Source organism: Acinonyx jubatus, chromosome A1, assembly GCF_027475565.1.
Source record: "Acinonyx jubatus isolate Ajub_Pintada_27869175 chromosome A1, VMU_Ajub_asm_v1.0, whole genome shotgun sequence".
Taxonomy (NCBI): domain Eukaryota; kingdom Metazoa; phylum Chordata; class Mammalia; order Carnivora; family Felidae; genus Acinonyx; species Acinonyx jubatus.
Genome location: NC_069380.1, coordinates 13,339,932 through 13,358,624, shown reverse-complemented (window position 1 = coordinate 13,358,624; position 18,693 = coordinate 13,339,932). Strand labels below are relative to the sequence as shown.

At 38.2% G+C, this 18,693-nt stretch overlaps 1 long non-coding RNA gene across 3 annotated transcripts in view; it reads left to right on the top strand.

The window, feature by feature from the left end:
• LOC113600780 (uncharacterized) overlaps positions 1-18,693 on the top strand; it is a 71,624-nt gene that overhangs the window by 4,502 nt on the left and 48,429 nt on the right. For 2 of the 3 annotated variants that reach the window (XR_003421871.2, XR_008294987.1), the window contains exon 2: positions 2,257-2,378. The exons of the other annotated variant lie outside the window; for it this stretch is intronic. This is a non-coding gene — a long non-coding RNA (uncharacterized LOC113600780). The remainder of the gene's footprint in view (positions 1-2,256; positions 2,379-18,693) is intronic. 3 annotated transcript variants of the gene reach the window in all.

Genomic DNA, 18,693 nt, shown 5'->3' with positions numbered 1-18,693 from the left:
ATTTCAAATATTTTGCAGAGCACCTGGGTGGCTCAGTCGGTTAAGTGTCCAACTATTGATTTTGGCTAAGGTCATGATCTCACAGTCATGGGATCAAGCCCTGTATTGGGCTTTGCTGAGCATGGAGGCTGCTTGAGATTCTCTCTCTCTCTCTCTCTCTCTCTCTCTGCCTGTCTCCTCCACTCATGTGCTCTCTCTCTCTCTCAAATAAATAAAAAATATATAAATAAAATATTTTTCAACCTAGATCCTTCTTCTGTCTACTTCTATCCTTATCATATCCTATACCTTTGAAAGAATTCTTTAGCAAGGACTGATCAGGCTTTTCTAATCACAGTTCATAAAAAACCTACATGGCACCCAGCCCTTGCATCTCAGACATTCCTGCCACTTCATTTCCATTCTTTCCTCAACCCTTAAATCAAGCATTTGCTGACCATACCTCCTGGTTGGTCCGGAACATGCACAATTATGCCTGTGACCGCATTACACTTAGAATAAGTTCCCTCTTTGTCCTTCAAAAGTGTCCCGTTTTGGAAGAGAAATGATACGGTCCCTCTACTTATGAATCTTTCCTTTTATATCCCAAACTACAGTGGCTATTTCCCTCTAGAATCCATTGAGACTTTTCTGTCTAAAGCACATAGTATTGCCCACAATAAAATGTGCCTACTGTATACAAGGTGCCTTAATATGTTATCTTTACTTTAATCTGTAATCTATTAAATCTATCTTTTAGATAAGAAAAAAGACTACAAAGAGTGGTTTTAAATAACTTACCAGAGGCAGTTGTAGAGACAGTTGTAGAAGAACTTTGATTTACACTTTGAGCCATTTGTCTTCAGGGCTTGTGCCTGGTTCCTGAAGTCCAGGCCAGAGGTTTCACAAAGGACAGGGCCTATCCTTTATTGTGTAGAATTTATGGAGAGTTTCTTGCTTGAAGGAGGACTTAATCTATGTTTGGTTTTGGGTAAACCTCCGTATTTATAATCCAAAAGAAATCCTTTGAGGGCACTCATTTCCTATACTAAGTGTGAAGGCTGCTTCAGAGTGAACCTTTTCTTCCTACAACTTTTTTTTTTTTTTTGCTTATTTATTTATTCTGAAAGTGAGAGAGAGAGAGAGAGAGCACGTGGGAGGAGCAGAGAGAAAATCCCAAGCAGGCTCCGCATTATCAGCACAGAGCCCAATGTGGGGTTTAAACCCACGAACCGTGAGATCATGACCTGAGCCAAAACCAAGAGTCGGATGCTTAACCCACTGAGCCACCCAGGCACCCCAACCCTTTCTTTCTAAAATGATGTATATTGGGTAGCTCACTTACTTCTTCCCAAGTCAGATCTGGGGACAAGCACAGGCCTTGTGTTTCATGAAGCCTCAGGCCGGGGCTTCCGGGAATTTGGCTGGAACTGCAAATACGTTCCTCCAATTTGAGGGCTGCATCCTTTGCTTCACCTATGGCAACCCCCAGTTGAATCACATGGTGGTAGAGGTGGTGGAGTCAACACTTGAAGTGCCATTCAATTATTGGGATTTTGTTTTAAGTTTATTTGTTTGTTTTGAGAGAGACAGAGAGAGAGGGAGAGAACCTCAAGCAGGCTCCACACTATCATCGTGGAGCTAGTACGGGGCTCCGTCTCACCAACCTTGAGCTCATGATCTGAACTGAAATCAAGAGTTGAACACTTAACTTACTGAGCCAACTAGGCACCCTAGGAATTTTTTTTTTTTTAATAAAACAAAGCCGTCTATACACTCATCAGAAATTACTTATTTTAGAGTCTGCTGAGGAATACAACCATATTAATTAAAGTACTTACATATTGTGTAAGCCCATCTTAAAAAACTCTGCTGAAAAATGCTTGCAGAAAGCAATTGTCTTATACAAACCACACAGAAGTTGAACTAATCCTCTTGTTCTCTTCAAATGGAGGTGGACAAGGCTATTAACTTTCTGTTGTCCTTATGTCCCTTCACCTATCCTTTTAAAATTTTTATTAGGTGCTTTAATGTGTGGGTTGAAATCAATAGAGGACAAGCTATTAAAAATTATTGGCCGGCTGTGGCTCCTCACTAAATATTAAAGCAGCTTGGCAAATTAGCACATACCTCTAGGCATTAAGCCTGGGAGAAATAATGATCTAGGCAAATAGACAGTATAATCCAAATAGAAAATATGGCCAGCATGCTGCTTTGGGGTTTCCTCTGGCTGTTGTTGTTCACCGTTAACATTATTCTCTTTTTTGCTTTTATTAGTGTGAGGAGATGAGATGGGGAGCATTAACTATTGGAAGGATCCATTTTAAGGACATATTATATCAGGATCTAGATAGATATCAGAGCATCTTGGGAGAAATAGGAAACAGGTGCAGAAACAGGTGAGTGGAATACTGCTTATTACTGCTCTGGATTAAGTGCCTGTGAGAAATGGGCAATTTTTCTGGGTGCTGTGTGCCTTGTATTCTAGGAGGACAGATAGACAACCTGTTAATGCAAACAATACAAGGAAGATTGTCAACTAAGAAGCTTAGGGCAGAGGTAGGGCTGTGCAGGCAAAAAAGTTATTTTCCCAACTGAATGAAGAGAAAAGCAAGAGTGAGGCTGATTCTGTAGGTATATACTAGAAGCTGGAAGATTCAGGAGGAAGAATTAGTTCTGAGATAGGGATGGGGTCATCAAGAAGATTAGGATAAGATGGGAAATACCCAGAAGTCAGAAGAATTTATTTTGAATCAAAATTCCTTCATATATCATTTTTGTTCTTTGTCAATTTCAATATGCAACAAGTTAGTGTCTCAAATCTTATTGCTAAATGAGCAAAAGAAATAAACAATCCCACAATGCACCCCTGTATTTTTCTCAGTATGAAAAGTCAAGAAGTAATGGTATCTTTTGGGTGCCCACGTGTAAGATGAAGAATTTATGGTCAGTTATTCTGTCTCCACCCTAGCAATGACCCAGTCTTTGCTAACCTAATCTGGGCATTGAACCTAAGATTCCATTTTGCACCCCGTATTTTACTCAGAAAAGATTTTTAATGTTTACATTTTGCCTTATAACTACTGACCATATTTACAAAAGTCATCGAGACTAAACTCTGTTTAACTCATTTATAGCTTATAGGATACTTCCCCATTTGGAGATTATTAATTTTTTTTGGTCAAATGAATTATATCAGAAAGTTTTTCTTAGGAAGTTATATGACAGGGACTATTTGTTTTTGCACATGAACAATTTGACTGAACATAAGATTGTTGGCTCATGACATTTTCCTCTCAATGGTTTCACACGTATTGCTCTGTTATCATCTAGCATTTCATATGGCCAATGAGAGCTTTGAGGCCCACCTAATTTTTTACCATTTGTGTACTTTTGTTGACATGTATCAAGCTTCTGTTTCATCTCTTAAGCACAAACATTCCTATACAGGACAGATATTTTTCCTATAGTATAAATAATGAAGGATGGGTGTAAGGCACTGGGAATAAACCAGAGTTCCAGAAAAGTAGAGAAACCATACCATATGAAGGAAGAACTGATGGAGAATGTAGGTCACCCATAAGAATCAGGTACAAGAAGACCCAACATTATGCTGCACAATGATAAACTAGCCAAATGTCCCAAGAGGAAAGCTGAGCACCTGGAATAGTTCTCTGAACATCCAGAGATAAGTCCTCTGGATCATTTTATTGATTACAATGAAAAAATAATGATATCCAATGAGAAATAATGATACACAATAAAGCAATTACAAAACTGAGGCCAGATATCCTATGCCAAAACAAGAAGGACATTTAGGTAGAAAGGGGGAAGTTCTAGGAATGGAGTTGGAGGTGAAAAAGTGGCGGGAGCAAAAAAAAAAAAAAGTATTTCTGTCGGTACATCTGTCAGATGCTCTACCTTGTCATCAAGTCTCTGCCAGATCAGTCCAGAAGCAAGAGCTCTTGAGTGGAAGCTGTTCAATTGTGTTGATTAGTTACTAGAGAAGAGGGAGAACCACATATGGGTTACCTTAAAAGTGCCCTCTCTGGTAGATTTGGAGGCCTTTTAAATAGTAAACTTTGTGGGTCCTCATTTCTAGCCAAAGCACCGTTTGGAGATAGGTCAATATCTTATGATATTTTTTATCCTCTTATTTAAAATATAGCATAATATATCTAAATACATCATTAATTGGCAGATTCTTTCAGTCTGCCAACTTACTTTTTTTAAATTTCAACTGAGAAACATTTTCTTCAGTTATGTCACTGGTTATTAGTTCTGTTGATTTATTCTTTCTTCCTTGATTTTCATATTTACCACATTCTCTTTTTGTTCATTTATTTGCCTCTTCCCCTGCTTTGTGGGAGAGCATGTTGAATTTTAATTCTAGTATCTAATTTCAATTTTATTAGAATCTTTTCTTATCTCAACATGTTCCCAGTGTTTCTCACCCTTATCTTTTTATATTACATTATTTTCCTTTATGGATTTCTGTTCCTTTTTCATGGAATATGCTATTTTTGCACTGAAGATACAAAATGGTTTCCCAAATTAGATGTTTTTCCTTAATACATTATTTTCAGAAACATATCATCCCGCTGAGTCTTCTAGTCTTTTACAGACTGTTAATCAGGATAGGATAAGTTAACTTGTAATAGCAAACTAGCAAAAGATAGGATAAGTTAACTTGTAATAGCAATTTTTTTTTTTTGCCTCACAACAAAATTTACTTCTAATTTCAATGGTTTAATTTGTAAATCTAGTGCAAAGCTTACTGCGGATAGGATGTTTCTCCAACGTTCTCATCCTCCGTGGGGATACTCAGCAATCCAGGCCTTTTTGATCTACTTTTGCTGCCCTGTCTTGGTGTTCAGCATTCACAGCCTCTGATCTCTCCAAGGAGGGGGAGGTATAGTCAAAAGGGAACTCTGACCTCCTTTCCTGCCACTTCTGCTCACAGCCCCATTGGCCAGAACCAGTCATATGACCCTGTCTGACTGGAAAAGTGTGTTCAGGGAGAAGAGAGGGAAGAGCTGAGTGTTGGTGATCACAAATAATGCTTACCACAGCTATCACAAGAAGAAGACTGGTCAAATAAGTTTAGAAAACACCGTGTTGACCAAAATTCTATAGGTCTCCTCATGCTATGAATTCTCTGTGCTTTTGTTCCACTGACATTATTGTGAATGATCAAAATAGAGATATTGCGGGCCATCCTTCTTTCCTATACTTACATGTACTCATGCAGGGACCACAGCGCTGTAGAGCATACTTGGGAGATGCTCTTCTTTCTCTGTAAGAACCAGGTGTTCCCTGCACTGTATCCAGGATTCAGGGAACTTTGGGTGGGCAAAACTTTCCCCTAAAGATATTCCTCTCTGTTTAGGTATATCTTAGGTTAAACGAGCACAGCATAATGCCCAAAGTTATGGTTTCTGCTTATACATGACAGGTGTGAAGTAGGTGGGCACTGTACTTCAGAGTGAAGTACAGAAAATTTTCTTCAAAACCCTAGCCTATTCTTTTTATGTTTTTCATGACTTAGTTGTATCTATTTCAGTTCAGATATCCCAATTTCTGATTTATTCTTAGAATTCTTCCCTACTAAAACCTGGAGGAATTGGACTTCAACTCATTCATACTGATTTATAACTTTGACCAGGTGCAGTTTTCAAGCAGAGCCTCAGGCTTCCAGAATATGGATGGTGTGGAGAGGAGAATGGACAGTAGTGCAGGAAAGTAAAACAAAAGGGAGCAGTTATTTTCCTTGAAATGTAAGCCACCCAAGGACTGAATTGTGTCTTCCCAAAAGTCATATGTTGAAGCCCTAGCCCTCAAAGTGACTATATTGGGAGATGGGACTTTAGGAGGTAATTAAGGTTAAATAAGGCCATTAGGGGAAGTAGGTCTAACCCAATCGAGTTGATGGCCTTATAAGTTGATGGCCTCTCTCTCTCCTCCTTCTTTTCCTCTTTCTCTTAGCTTGTGCTTAGAGGAAAGACCATGTGAGGGCTGCAATGAAAAGGCAGCTATCTGCAAGCCAGGTAAGAACTCCCACCAGAATCCAAACCCTGCTGGACCTTCGTGTTGGACCTCCAGCTTCCAGAACTATGAGAAATAAATTTCTTTTGTCTAAGCCCCCAGTCTGTGGCATTTTGTGATGCTAGCCCAAGCAGACTAATACAGAGGTCAAACCTATTTTAGCCTCTCCCCAAGGCTTGGAAATTCGGTCCTGTGGCATTGTCAGAGGTGACATCCTTCAGCTACTCAGGACTGGATTATTTGTGCTTTGGTAACCCTGGCCTCATCCAAGTTCAGCTGTAAGATGGAGCCCACATTATTGAAGCTCAAGTCTACTCTGATCCATATTGCCTGCACAAGGAGGTGGCCACCATTCCCACCATTTCAAGGGCAAGAGTTAGAGATAATGGTGCTGGATCTGGTGCTGGGGCTATAGGTGGAGAGAACTCACAAGTAAACTGTGCCCTAAGGTCACGGTGAATAAATTTAACTTGTAATAGAACACGTGAGGTTTTCAGGGTGTCTGCATGGCCGAAATTACACTTTATCAGGGAGCTTGTTAATACTGATTATAGATGTTGAAGGTGTTCAAAAGTTAGAAGAGAAAACTGATAAAAGTTTTATTTGCTTATATTAAAAAATACCAAGAACAGTCATTTATACAGTTAGTTAGCATTTATGCCTTTTTGCCGTGTAGCAAAATGTTATGCATCTCATCAAATTGGTGTCAAATTAACTGTGTAAGCTGCCATTGAATAAACTTCACACTTAAAGTCTCATGGTTCACAATTTAAAAACTTGGAGTGAACATTGACGTGTATCATTCAATTTGTCAGTGACTTGCAGTGTTTTGTCTTCCAAGTTTTGCATTTACAGCATTTGCTTGTCTTCCCAGATACACCAGAAGCAAGTGAAAGAAAAGTTACATCCTTCTTTTGTATTTCCACTGAATACCTAGTAGATTCTCGTAAATATACATTGAATAAATAAAATAACATGTATAACAAAAATCAACTTTATTATCTGTACTTAATTTATTTTACAAATAATATTTTAAAATCCATCTTTAAATGTTAAAATAGAAAAAAATAGAAATATTTGTGGAATCAGAGCATCAAAAGGAACTTTGGGTGCTATGCAATCTAGACCCTAGATTCTGGATTGAATGGTAAGCCAACCAGTTGGTTAAGATGAAAAGTAAATAATTTAGAAATATTGTGGTCAGCTCTCCTAATGTTTTACCATAACAATAGATTTCCAATGCTCAACGAGATCACTCTCCATGGGCTTTGAATAGTACCCCATTAAATATCTTTTTTATGCCTCTCAAATTCTTTTGGAATGAATCACTACATCCTGATGCTTTCAGGCAACTTCGTTTATGGCTCACTTATAGCCATTATGTCTTGTCTTTAATATCTCTTTATAAGATAGCAAACATCTTGTCAAAATTTGAATTCCTTAAGGACAAAGTTTGCAATTGCCTCTGTACAGATCTGCTGATTTCTGGGAATTTACTCGTGTAATCAGTATCCTGGCATATGCAAGATCATCACGGGGTTTTAAATCTGGTGACTAGTATCTCTTCATTGTTATATCTTTAATCTGAAAACAGAAGTTAGCTATGAAATAGAATTAAATTTATTTTTTTAAAAGTATACGTATAATTTTTGTTAAATGGGTTTTACTTTGAGATATACATGCTTATGAGATATACATGTGGTATATATAACATATATGAAAATCATGGACTTCATATCTATAAAATTTTAGGCTTGTAATATCTTATTTTTCATATATCTTACCTTCTTTGGCCGTTTTTATAAATGTCAAGCCTTTTCTTTTCTGTCCATTTTCGTCTATTTTTCAATATTTAAATTGTAAGTTTTAGTTCCATTTTAGATATTCTACTTCTTGTACCCTCCATTACAGTCTCCTGCCCGCAGATATCTTTGGTGGCTGTTCCTATTATTGACATCAAAGTTCAAAGGTCATCTCAGCAGAAACAGTCTCCATCATTCATCCCTAAGGAAAAACCAGAGCAAATAAAAACAAAGCGGCAAACAAAAAGTCATCATTTTTATTGCAGTCATTGTATCACATAGCCCTATGTTATTTTCCTTATCCATGAAAAATATGAGATGACCTTATTAATATCTTTGTTTCTTTGTTTATTCTCAATGACCCCCCCCACGAAAATGCAAAATTCCATGTGACACAGGTCCTTGTCTTTCTGTTTTCAAGGAAGAAGCTCAGAGCCTAGAGTAGGTACTGCCTGTGTTAACACTGTAAGCCTGGAATAAATGTTGTTAAATGAAAGGAGTATAAAATCACGTTCCTGAATGTCAATGAATCTAAGGGAGATGTTTGAATTTATGGTGAGGAATGGGCTATCACACATGATAAACCAACCGAAGACCAGCACCAGCCTCCACTGAAGTCCTATGAAAGTGAATGAACGCCTGAGGGCTTCTGTGGGTGGTAGCTGCTCTCATTTGAGGATAGGCCTATCCTCCTTCAGCTTAAAGCTCTAAACACAATTTCTCCCCCATAGCTCATTTCTTCTATAATCCTTTTTGGCGGAATCCCTTGCCTCATCCCAGCTACATTTCTTTCATGGCTGGGCTGACTGCCAATGGCCCAGATAAAGGCAGAAACTTGAGTGGAATATTTTGTTCTGGGTTGACTTTGACCTTGTAGCTGCTCGAACTTCTGGGAGAACAACAGTCTGTGCTGGATGTGGAGGTGGAGAGGTGTTTCCACATCTTAATAGCATCTCTGAGAGGGAGCAGGGGAGACACTTAAACAGCCTGGGAAGGAATCGGTCTTCTTGGAATCCCGAGAATGATAGAGCTTCTCCAATTGTGCACTCTCTCTTCAGCTGGTCAGAGAGGCACAATTTTATTACTCATGCTTGTATTTCTTTTCGAGTCAGGACTGACTTTGAGGATGTTCTGAGTGATAATGACAGAAAGATCATTCTGCTCAACGTTTCACTTAGGCATCTCCCTGGCATAAAGCGGTAGTCAGAAGCAGCTAATTCCTCTGACTTTGGCAATGCTGAAATAAAGGCTATTTGAAGTCATCCAGTTGGAAAAATAACACTAAGGCTCTAGAAGAGAGTACAGAAGAAGTAGAAATGGTGGAACTCTAGGACTGTAATTACTGCAAGTGGTCAGGTCAGCCTAAGAAAGGGTCTGTCTGGGATCCCTGTCCTAGGCACCCCTGCACGGGCTTGGAGGAGGCAAGTAGGGGGAGGGGAGGACAAGACAGCAGAAGGCATAAAAACCTGGTTGCTGATGCATGAATAAAATCTTCAATGTTGAATATTTATCTGGTGATTCAGCCTCTATTCATCTTTATGATATGTTAGTACCAAAGGTTTTAAAGGAAAGGTACTATGCACATTAAAGATTCTATTTAGCAGGGGCTACAGAAGACCCAACCATCTCTCTCTTAGCACGTCCCCCCCCCCCCACCCCAGGAATAACCATTTCATGATTTCAGGCTTTCCTATGGTCTGTTTTGTACATTTACAGTTTGGCCAAGCCTTCTGACATTCTCAGGGTACTATTCTGTGGGGGATAAAAAGCTAATTTGAGTTTTCTGCTATTCAACGTTTTTTTTTTTTTTCCTTATAAAATCATCTTGTATCTTCCCTCCTCACAAAATTCTGGCAATCCAGATATTGTTGAGATCCTTTATAGAGCACTGACCTTTCCAGGTTGTTAAACTCTTTCAGCTCCTGGAAAAATAGATTACTTTAGATGAGGTCTAAAGGGCTGATGGAAGTCTTAGACTTACTACAATTCCCACAAGTAATGATTGTTATAGAAGCCTTTCACTGGCATCGTTGTTCAAATGAATAACTGAGGGTGAGGGGAGAATAGACTCATTGGGTTGTTTGCCCTCATGCATATGAATTCATAAAACCAAAGACCTGAAGGGGCGAACATTATGAAATCAAAACCTCCATTCCCCCAGCCTCCAGGGAAGAGTTCATTCAAATATCTCAAGATAGAAAGTCGACTGTACTTCACAATCTCCATGAGAAACTCTGACACTTCCTGTAATAATACATCCCGGTGTCATACCAATCCTTACAGACAGGTGATTTGTCATGGAATCTAACTTGAATAATTCTAAAACTAGGCTAAAAATATTATTGTCTGTTTTTCTCTCTTGTGTATCCCCAGTTTCTTAAGAGAATGATTGGCATCTGGTAGGCACTGACTAAATATCTTTTGAATAAATAAATGGATAACTGAAAAAGTAAATAAAAATTAAGCTACACAGTAGAGAAGACGACGTGATTGTACAAGTTACCAAGTATGATTGAGAACATATTCTGTGTTTAGTGCTATTTAGACACCGTATGGAATTTGAAGATGTAAAATGGAAGAGTCCGTTAACCCCAGGTGTTGACTATTTCTCACAGTCAAATAGGGGTACGTCTACTTTTGCAAGTAAACACAATTCAAGGCAGATTACAAATGATGCTCTCACTGTAATCCAAAGTATAATGAGGTAGCATAAAGGAAGATATGTGTTTGTACTAGGATAAATAAAGATGGCCTTCAGGTAAAGATCATGAACACTTTGGCATTCCTGGTAGGATTGACGTTGAAGGCCCCGCCCACAATAGGGGCATATAGGCAGGAAAAACACATGATTGGATCCAGAACCATTGACTGTCTGGTGTGTCTTAGGGTCATGTGTGTCTGCTGGTGGTAGTGATAGAGGTGGCAAGAGCAGGTGAGAATGAACTGGAAAGTTTTGCTCGGGCCCCAGAGAGTTCAGAGTAGAAAAAGATCATTCATGTCACGTACCACCACATGTAGGCACCATGAAATCTGGAATGTGTGTCCATTTTATCTACAATTCTACCTGGGGCCCCTGGAATAATGCCTGGAAATAGTGGGTGCTGGATAAGTATTTGCTGAGTGAACATAAAATACTATTGCTCTATGGATGGCAATCATAAATCGTGCCTTTGTGAACTGTTCAACTCTTATTTTCTCTGTCAAAGAGAAAAAATTCAACCTAAGAGAGGTAGAATAATTATGAATAAAGGACATTTAAGGTCAAGACAGTAAAATAACATCTAACCCCTTGAAACAATTTCAATATTTTTCACTGTTTAAAAATGATGTATTTGGGTACTGAAATTAATTTCAGATATAATTTCACAATTATTATCAATAATTTTTGAGAACTCATGGAGAACAATAAAGGTGACAGGAAAATGTATTGGCTTATATTGGCCTAATTCTTAAAAGCAAATTCTACCAAGGAACATACAAAATTTTGGTTCCTGGCTAAATTCTAGAACTCTAGATTATTATTATTCAGCAGTTTTGGTGGTTTTTTTTTTTGTTTTGTTTTTTGGGTTTTTTTTTTTTTTTTTGTATGTGTTTGGGGTTGTTTATTGCAGTAGTTAACCTGTGACATTCTTAGCTGGAAGGTGGTTGGAGAAGAAGCTATGGATGAAGGACGGGTCACAGATCTAAGTGAGTTTTAGCTGTGCACTTTCAGAGCAACGTAGCAGCAGTAAAATCAGCCTTGTGTACAGTCATTGGAAATGAGGTAGGTCTTCTAGTCCAGTGGCAATTAATCAATCAGTAAGACAGTAATCAAGTTGTAAATGGCCTAGATTCTGCAAACATGGACCGTGGCTGTGAAAACAAGGATAATCACTAGTTGGAAATTACCACTGAAACCGTAATCTGACAAATGCATACGTACTTAGTACCAGCAAACAGAAGTTATAGTCAGACTAATTTAAATTAGTTCCCAACATAGTTTCAAATGTGCAACCAAGGCTTGGCCACTCACAAAAGTCCTACATTACAGGGTTATTTTCAGGTTCAAATAAGTGAATTCTTGGAAAGTGCTGAGACAAATGCCTGCTACAGAGTGAGGACTCAATTACTAGTCGTAGTACAATAAAAATTAAACATCTTTTAAATAAAACCTTCATAAAAATTTCACTTGTCACGAGAAAATGATAAACATCTTACTTTTCATTAATTAAAAAATGGGAATAAGCAGCGGTGAGAAGATTTGTTGATTTCTATAATTCATTCATATATTTAGGCAATGAATACTTATTGTCACCTTCTATCTCCTAATATTTCCCTAGATACTGGGACAGGAAGACAATTAAGAATATATTTATTCTTAAGAAGCTCAATCTAGTCTAGGCTCTCATAGTAGCATGTGTAAGCCTTAAAAAACTTTATTGCACATATCAGATTCATTATTATCTCTGTTAGATTGTAAGCTCCTTGACAGCCAACCTATTTTCATCTTTTTATTTCCACCTTTTTTATTTCCATCTTTACATCGTTGACAACTAGAACCTACCACCTAATACACATATATGAATGGTGACTTCTGATCGCATCAAAATAGACTCCAGTTATAAATACCTTGAAATGCAGAATATAATACAACAAACATTCTTTTACATGCAAAGCTGAGCTTACAAGGCAGAAATGAAATCCTCCAGCTGCCAAGATCAGAGATGGATTGGGAAACTAGAGCCATAAGCTCAGGCATTGATGCTGTAGCTACTGTGGGTGACAGTGCCGGTCTCAGCAATGAAGGACTTGGGCTTTAATGCCAAGAAGAGCAGGGGTGAACTACCAAAGAATGGACTTCATAAAGAAGAAAATTGAGGGGTGACTTGGTGGCTCAGTTGGTTAAGTGTCCGACTTCAGCTCAGGTCATGATTTCACAGTATGTGAGTTCAAGCCCCATGCCAGGCTCTGTGCTGACAGCTAAAAGCCTGGAGCCTGCTTCCAATCCTCTCTCTCTCTCTCTCTCTCTCTCTCTCTCTCTGCCCCTCCCCCACTCATGCTCTGTCTCTCTTTGTCTCTCAAATATGAATAAACATTTTAAAAAAAGAGGAAAATTGAATCCAGAGGAATGACTGCTAGTTAGGAACCAAACATGAGCCAAGAAGTTGTTATAAATAAGTATTGGTTGTATAAATTATTATCTATAATGTTTAATCTGGGGGAGAAAAGAAGCAAGGTGACTTAAGATATCAATACAAATAGTATGTAAGATGGAGGAAAAGATGTGTGCTGGAGGAAGAGAGAGAGAATGGTCAAATTTAGACTTTTTTAGGCCAAGCATACAAACTAAAAATTTAAATGTAATCGTCAATAAATAGATTTTATAAATTCTAAGCCAGGAGGGAATAAAAAAGGAAGAAAATATATTTGATAAAAGTCAGAAAAGAAGGTAAGGAAACAAGAAACATGGTAAATTGAAAGCACCAAATAAGGTAGTAGAACTAATCCCAATTACAGCTTTTAAATAAAATAAATTTACAATGAGAAAATAGAGATTTTGAGATTGGATTTCAAAAATGTAGGATATCCTATTTAAAGAGACATAACAAAAGGGCTCAGAAATTCTGGAATAAATGTAGAAAAAGATAATACGAGGCAAATAGCAAATCAAAAGGAAGTTGATATATCTATATTAATATCAGAAAAAAACACATACATTAAGCATTGTCTTAAATGTATGTAATATATTACAAGATCAATTATAGGGCTTATCTAAGTTACATTTGGAATATAAGTTTTTATTCCAATGATGAGGAATTACCATTTTTCAGAGCAAAGATCTTAGATTCATGATTCCATCTGGGCATGAATTATGATCAAATATACTAATATTAATAACAACAGCTAGCAGAAAATAACAATGATAGCATTATCTGCCAGCCACTTTATAAGTGTATTTTATAATTTCAAGTTTAAACAATCATCTGAAATATTTACTCTCACTAAACTCCCTTTTTAAAAAAAAACTGAGGTTTAGGGAAATTAAGAGCTTTTTCTCAGTGACATGAGCCACCCTGGAGTCAAATCTAAGCCTGAGACATCTTGCTTTTATCCTGGATGCTCTGTGACCTTGGTTGGCATGGAAACATCTTGATAGATAGGTGAAGAGCCTTGGAGACAGATGAGGATAGCACGAAGTGGAAGTGAAGATCCCATGCACTGGATGCTGTGACTAGATGTCCACCAGTGAGTCATCCCAACAATGTGAGAAGACCCGAGAGACAAGGACCTTGCACTTTTAGAGTTCCTCATTTTGGATGGGGGACTCAGAACACTGGAGTCCCAGAGGCCATGGATGGCTCCTAGGATGGAAATCTTGAGCGCCGGCAGTAAAGTCATTTTGTTCTGAGACATCTTAACCACCCCTAGGGCCACCACCAAGAATTGTTCCCTGTGTGAGGGCAGTTGGACAAGGGATCTATTTCCTGGGCATAAGGCTTCATAATCCCCAGGAGGAAGGGATTCCTTTTTTGATCTCACACAGAGACTGAATGGGCCAGGGGCATTTCCAGCTGTCCCTTTTAACCCTGCGAGCCCAAGTACCAGAGATATATCTGAATCCTAGTTTTTCCCACACATACACTTCTTTAGGTGTCTATAAAGTCTGTTTTGAAGACTTGTCTCTGCAGCATGCCTAGAAAAGTCTGCCTCAGTTATAATATCTTAGAAACGAATGTCTTCTGATTGGCATAAACCCATTCAGGCCATTCCAGTCTTCCCAGTGCAAGTGTCCAGTATGCTTGAAATGATGGCTGTCTCAGACAGCAGTGAGTGTCACTGAAAGCATCCTTACCACCCATCATTCCACGGGCGAGGGATGTTTAAATGCCTCATGCATCTGGCCTCTTCTCCTGACCCCATTTTCCAGGCCGGAATCCAGTATGAGCCACACCATTGACACTTGAAAGCCCTTTTAGCATTTCAACTTCTAACTTGAAGGTTATGTGGTTTCCCACTGAGCCCAAGTTCAGCACTTGTCTCTCTTGTTCCACCACATACAGTCCAATGCTTGTTTTACTTATATGTACAGCAAAACCCTGGTTTGTGAGCATAATTTGTTCCAGAAAGATGCTTTTAATCCAAAGCACTTGTATCTCAAAGTGAATTTCCCCAAAGGAAATAATGGAAACTCAGATGATTCGTTCCACAACCCAAACATATTCATATAAAAATGACTACAATACTGTAATATAATACCAAATAATAAATAAAGTACAAAATATAAAGAAAAATAAACAAATTAACCTGCACTTACCTTTGAAAACCTTTGTGGCTGGTGTGAGGGAGACAAGAGAGAGGAGGCTTATTGTGTAGGACGACTTTCACTGTCTCTAACAGAATCATTGCTATCTGTTGGCTCAATGGAATCTTTTTGTTCATGGGGGCCATTGTATATGCTCGCATGGATGTTAACGACAGTACAGTATTAACAGGCTCCTCAAATACTGTATTAATGTCACTGGCAATAAGGCAGCAGAGGAAAGGGTCTATATCTGCAGGCACCCTGATCTAGAACGAAGTAAAGCATTCCCAAGCTCACTCTTGTATGGAAAAGCAAAGGACTGTCCATCGGTGCTTTGAAGTGACAAAAACTACACTAGTGCCAGTTGTGGGCACCTTCCAACGTTCTGAATAATCACAGATTTCTGCCAAACACTGAAGCCTGAGACCAAAAATCCAAGTATAGGGGATGACATCTCACAATCCCGCAGTAAGAGAGAGAGAGAGACAAAGAAAGGAAGAGAGAAGAACCGTTGGCTCAGTTGTGATCATGTGACATTTGGAATCATGTACTACTCATATTGCAAGACATCACTTGTATATCAAGTTAAAATTTATTAGAAATGTTTACTCATCTTGTGAACACTTGCAGAAGAAGTTACTGGGCAATCCAATGTTTTACCATATTTGCCTTCATAATTTATCTGACTTGGGAGGTCAGAGAGGATAATGTCATTCACTAATTCAATAACCATATGCCTGGCCCTCTTCTAGATTCTGGGGGTCCCATGGCCAACCTAGCAGTCAAGTTTGCACTGAGCTTGCCTGTAAGTTACATGCAAATGCATACTATGAGGTGCTGATAAATGCTAAGTAGGAAAATAAAGTAAGGCAAGGCAGATTAGGGAGAATTCGGGTGGGGGGTGTTATTTTACATTGAGTATTCAGGGAAGGTCTTCCTAATATTTGGCAGAAAGAGAGAGCTAGGGAAAGAGTGAGCAGAGTTAGGTTATGTGGAATGTGTGGAATTTGGGGAAAGAGCATTCTAAGCAAAGATAAAAATCACCAAGGTCCTGAGGCAGGAGCCATCTGGCATTTTCAAGCAAAGGTAGGGAAGCCAGTGTGGCTGTAAGAGAAAGAGAGATGAGAGTGTGGAAGCAGAGAGCTAGTAGGGAGCCAAGCATGGGAAGAACATCTGGGTATAAGGGGGCCGTTTCAGCATTGCATTTCTAGCTTGAATGTTGAGTCTGAAATCAGTTTCTGCAAGGCTGTTTTTTCATCTTTGATTTCCCTCACTAATAAGGTGCAAAGCCATGGAATATTCGAATGGAGGAGTGACAAAACCTGATTTAGCTCTAAAAGATCCCTCTGGCAATAGCTGTGTTTATATCCTCCACTGAATGAAGCATAATGTTTTCCATATAGTAGGCTTATTAAATAAATACATTAAATTAAAGAGAAATTTTGATTTTCCAGGATCATTTCTAGGCACTCTTATTCTAGATTTACAGCAACAAATACACGGATATTTAAAGTGGCTCCAAATAGTTACTATTGACATGAAATAAATAGTAAACACCAAAATGAAAATAATGGAGTCTGATTCTTCTATTTTTTTTTGTCCTTCATTCCTTATTTATAATGTAGTCAGATTGTTCTGGGAGATAATAAGATGCATTTGAGCTGAATAAAAGTATGACATCGGATTACAGGAGCTTGTGTTCAGTTATTTTAAAGTCTGAGGTACATTGTAATTAAGCCAAAGAATAAAAGGTAGAACTTCAATGCATGTCTGAAAAATAATGTAATCTTCACTATCAGTGACCATCAGTTTTGGAAATATTGCTTGTTTATTTTTTATTGTTTATTTTATTGATTGTTTCTTATTTATGTCAAAGATAGAATTTGAGTAGAAAATTATTTTTTTTCTGCTTTCATTGAATCAGGATGATATACCAGCATACCAAAATCTTCTCTCTCTTTTCTTTTTGACTTTTTGGTATTTTTTTATTCCTGGACACTTAGGAAATTTATTGGAACTGAAAGTAAAATATGTGTGTCCCAGCAAGGTTGTTAGAAATTGTGATAATGCTTTCTTTGGCTCCAGTCTAAATTGCCTTTTAGTGGCACTTTTTTCTCCACATGTTACAATACGGTTGACCTCTGAACAACGAGGGGGTAGGGATGCAGACTCTTCATGTACTCAAAACGCCACATATAACTTTTGATCCCCCCAAGACTTAACTACTGATAGCCTGCTGTTGACTGAATCTTCAACCAATAACGCACACAGTTGTTTCACACATATTTTGTATTTTGTATGTATTATACACTGTGGTCTTATAATAAAGTAAGCTAGAGAAAATGTTGGTAAGGACATCAGAAGAGAAAATACATTTGCCACTTACAGTACTGTACTATAAAAACAATCCATGTATAAGTGCAGTGCAACGATGTGTTGCTCAAGGGTCAACTGTATTCTCAAAATATTTTCTTTTAATTCAACCCGTATTGATTTGCGCATTTTGAATGTTTAACTATCTTATAGGGCAGGAGTGCAGGTAGAAGGTTAATGAAAGGCCAGTGTTAGAATCCAGCCGTCCAGTGTTCTTCAGCAAAAGAAATGTTAAAACAAGAAACATTCAATTAGATTTCAAGATGGCTTTGTCAAAAAACGTGCTGCCAATAAACTGTGGAAATGCAAACAACAGACTGTTGGAGCCAAGAGGAAAGAGATAAGGTCTGAAAATTGCTGACTGTGCTAAAAAAAGCTGAAAGGATTAAAAGGAATAAAAGCATTTTCAAATATATTGAAAAAGAGAGATCGGGCACCAGAAAGTAGGACTGCAAGTGAATAGGGAGGGAGAAATCCATGTTAGCTAAAGTGGTTCAAGACTGAACTGCTTTCAAAAATCTGAGTCTGACAAGGCACACACACTGTGGGCAATTGGGACATAATGAAGACCCAGTGTATTAGAAAGTAATTTAGGCAGCTGGTGGTGTTTCTGCATTCTGATGGAAAGAACTTAGAATCCCCAAACATACCTGCCGCTACCTGTACAAAAATGTCTGTAAAGTAATTTGCAATCTAAGCTGCTACCGTTATCCCAAAGTGAAGTCTGATTCTGCCTGCAGCCTCTGAACACCTCCATGAAATTAAAAAATCACATAGAATGTATACATTCTCAAAGGACTGATAAAAATACCAGGATACCAAAGCTATGAATTTTAACCCCACTCTGGCTATTGTCTCCCTCAATGTCACTGTAGATCTGTCTACATATGCTTTCTGATCGATAACAAGGATGATTATACTCACCCACCAACAGTATGTGACTTAAGAAAGTCTAGCATGTATCATAAACAATGTGTTTGTATAATAGATCATAATAAAAGAGAATAGATTCAAGTCAGTAAGAATTCGGTTGTGAAGTTCAGTTACCCCATAGAGGCAACGTGCATAAGCGACTAAGTGCATAGTGTGTGGAGACAACTACCTAAGTGTGAATCCTCTTCTTAGTGCTTACTGGCTGCGTGACTTAAGGCAAATGACTTAACTGCTCTGGACGCTCTTTTCCTCATTGGTAAAAGATAAGACATTGTGCTC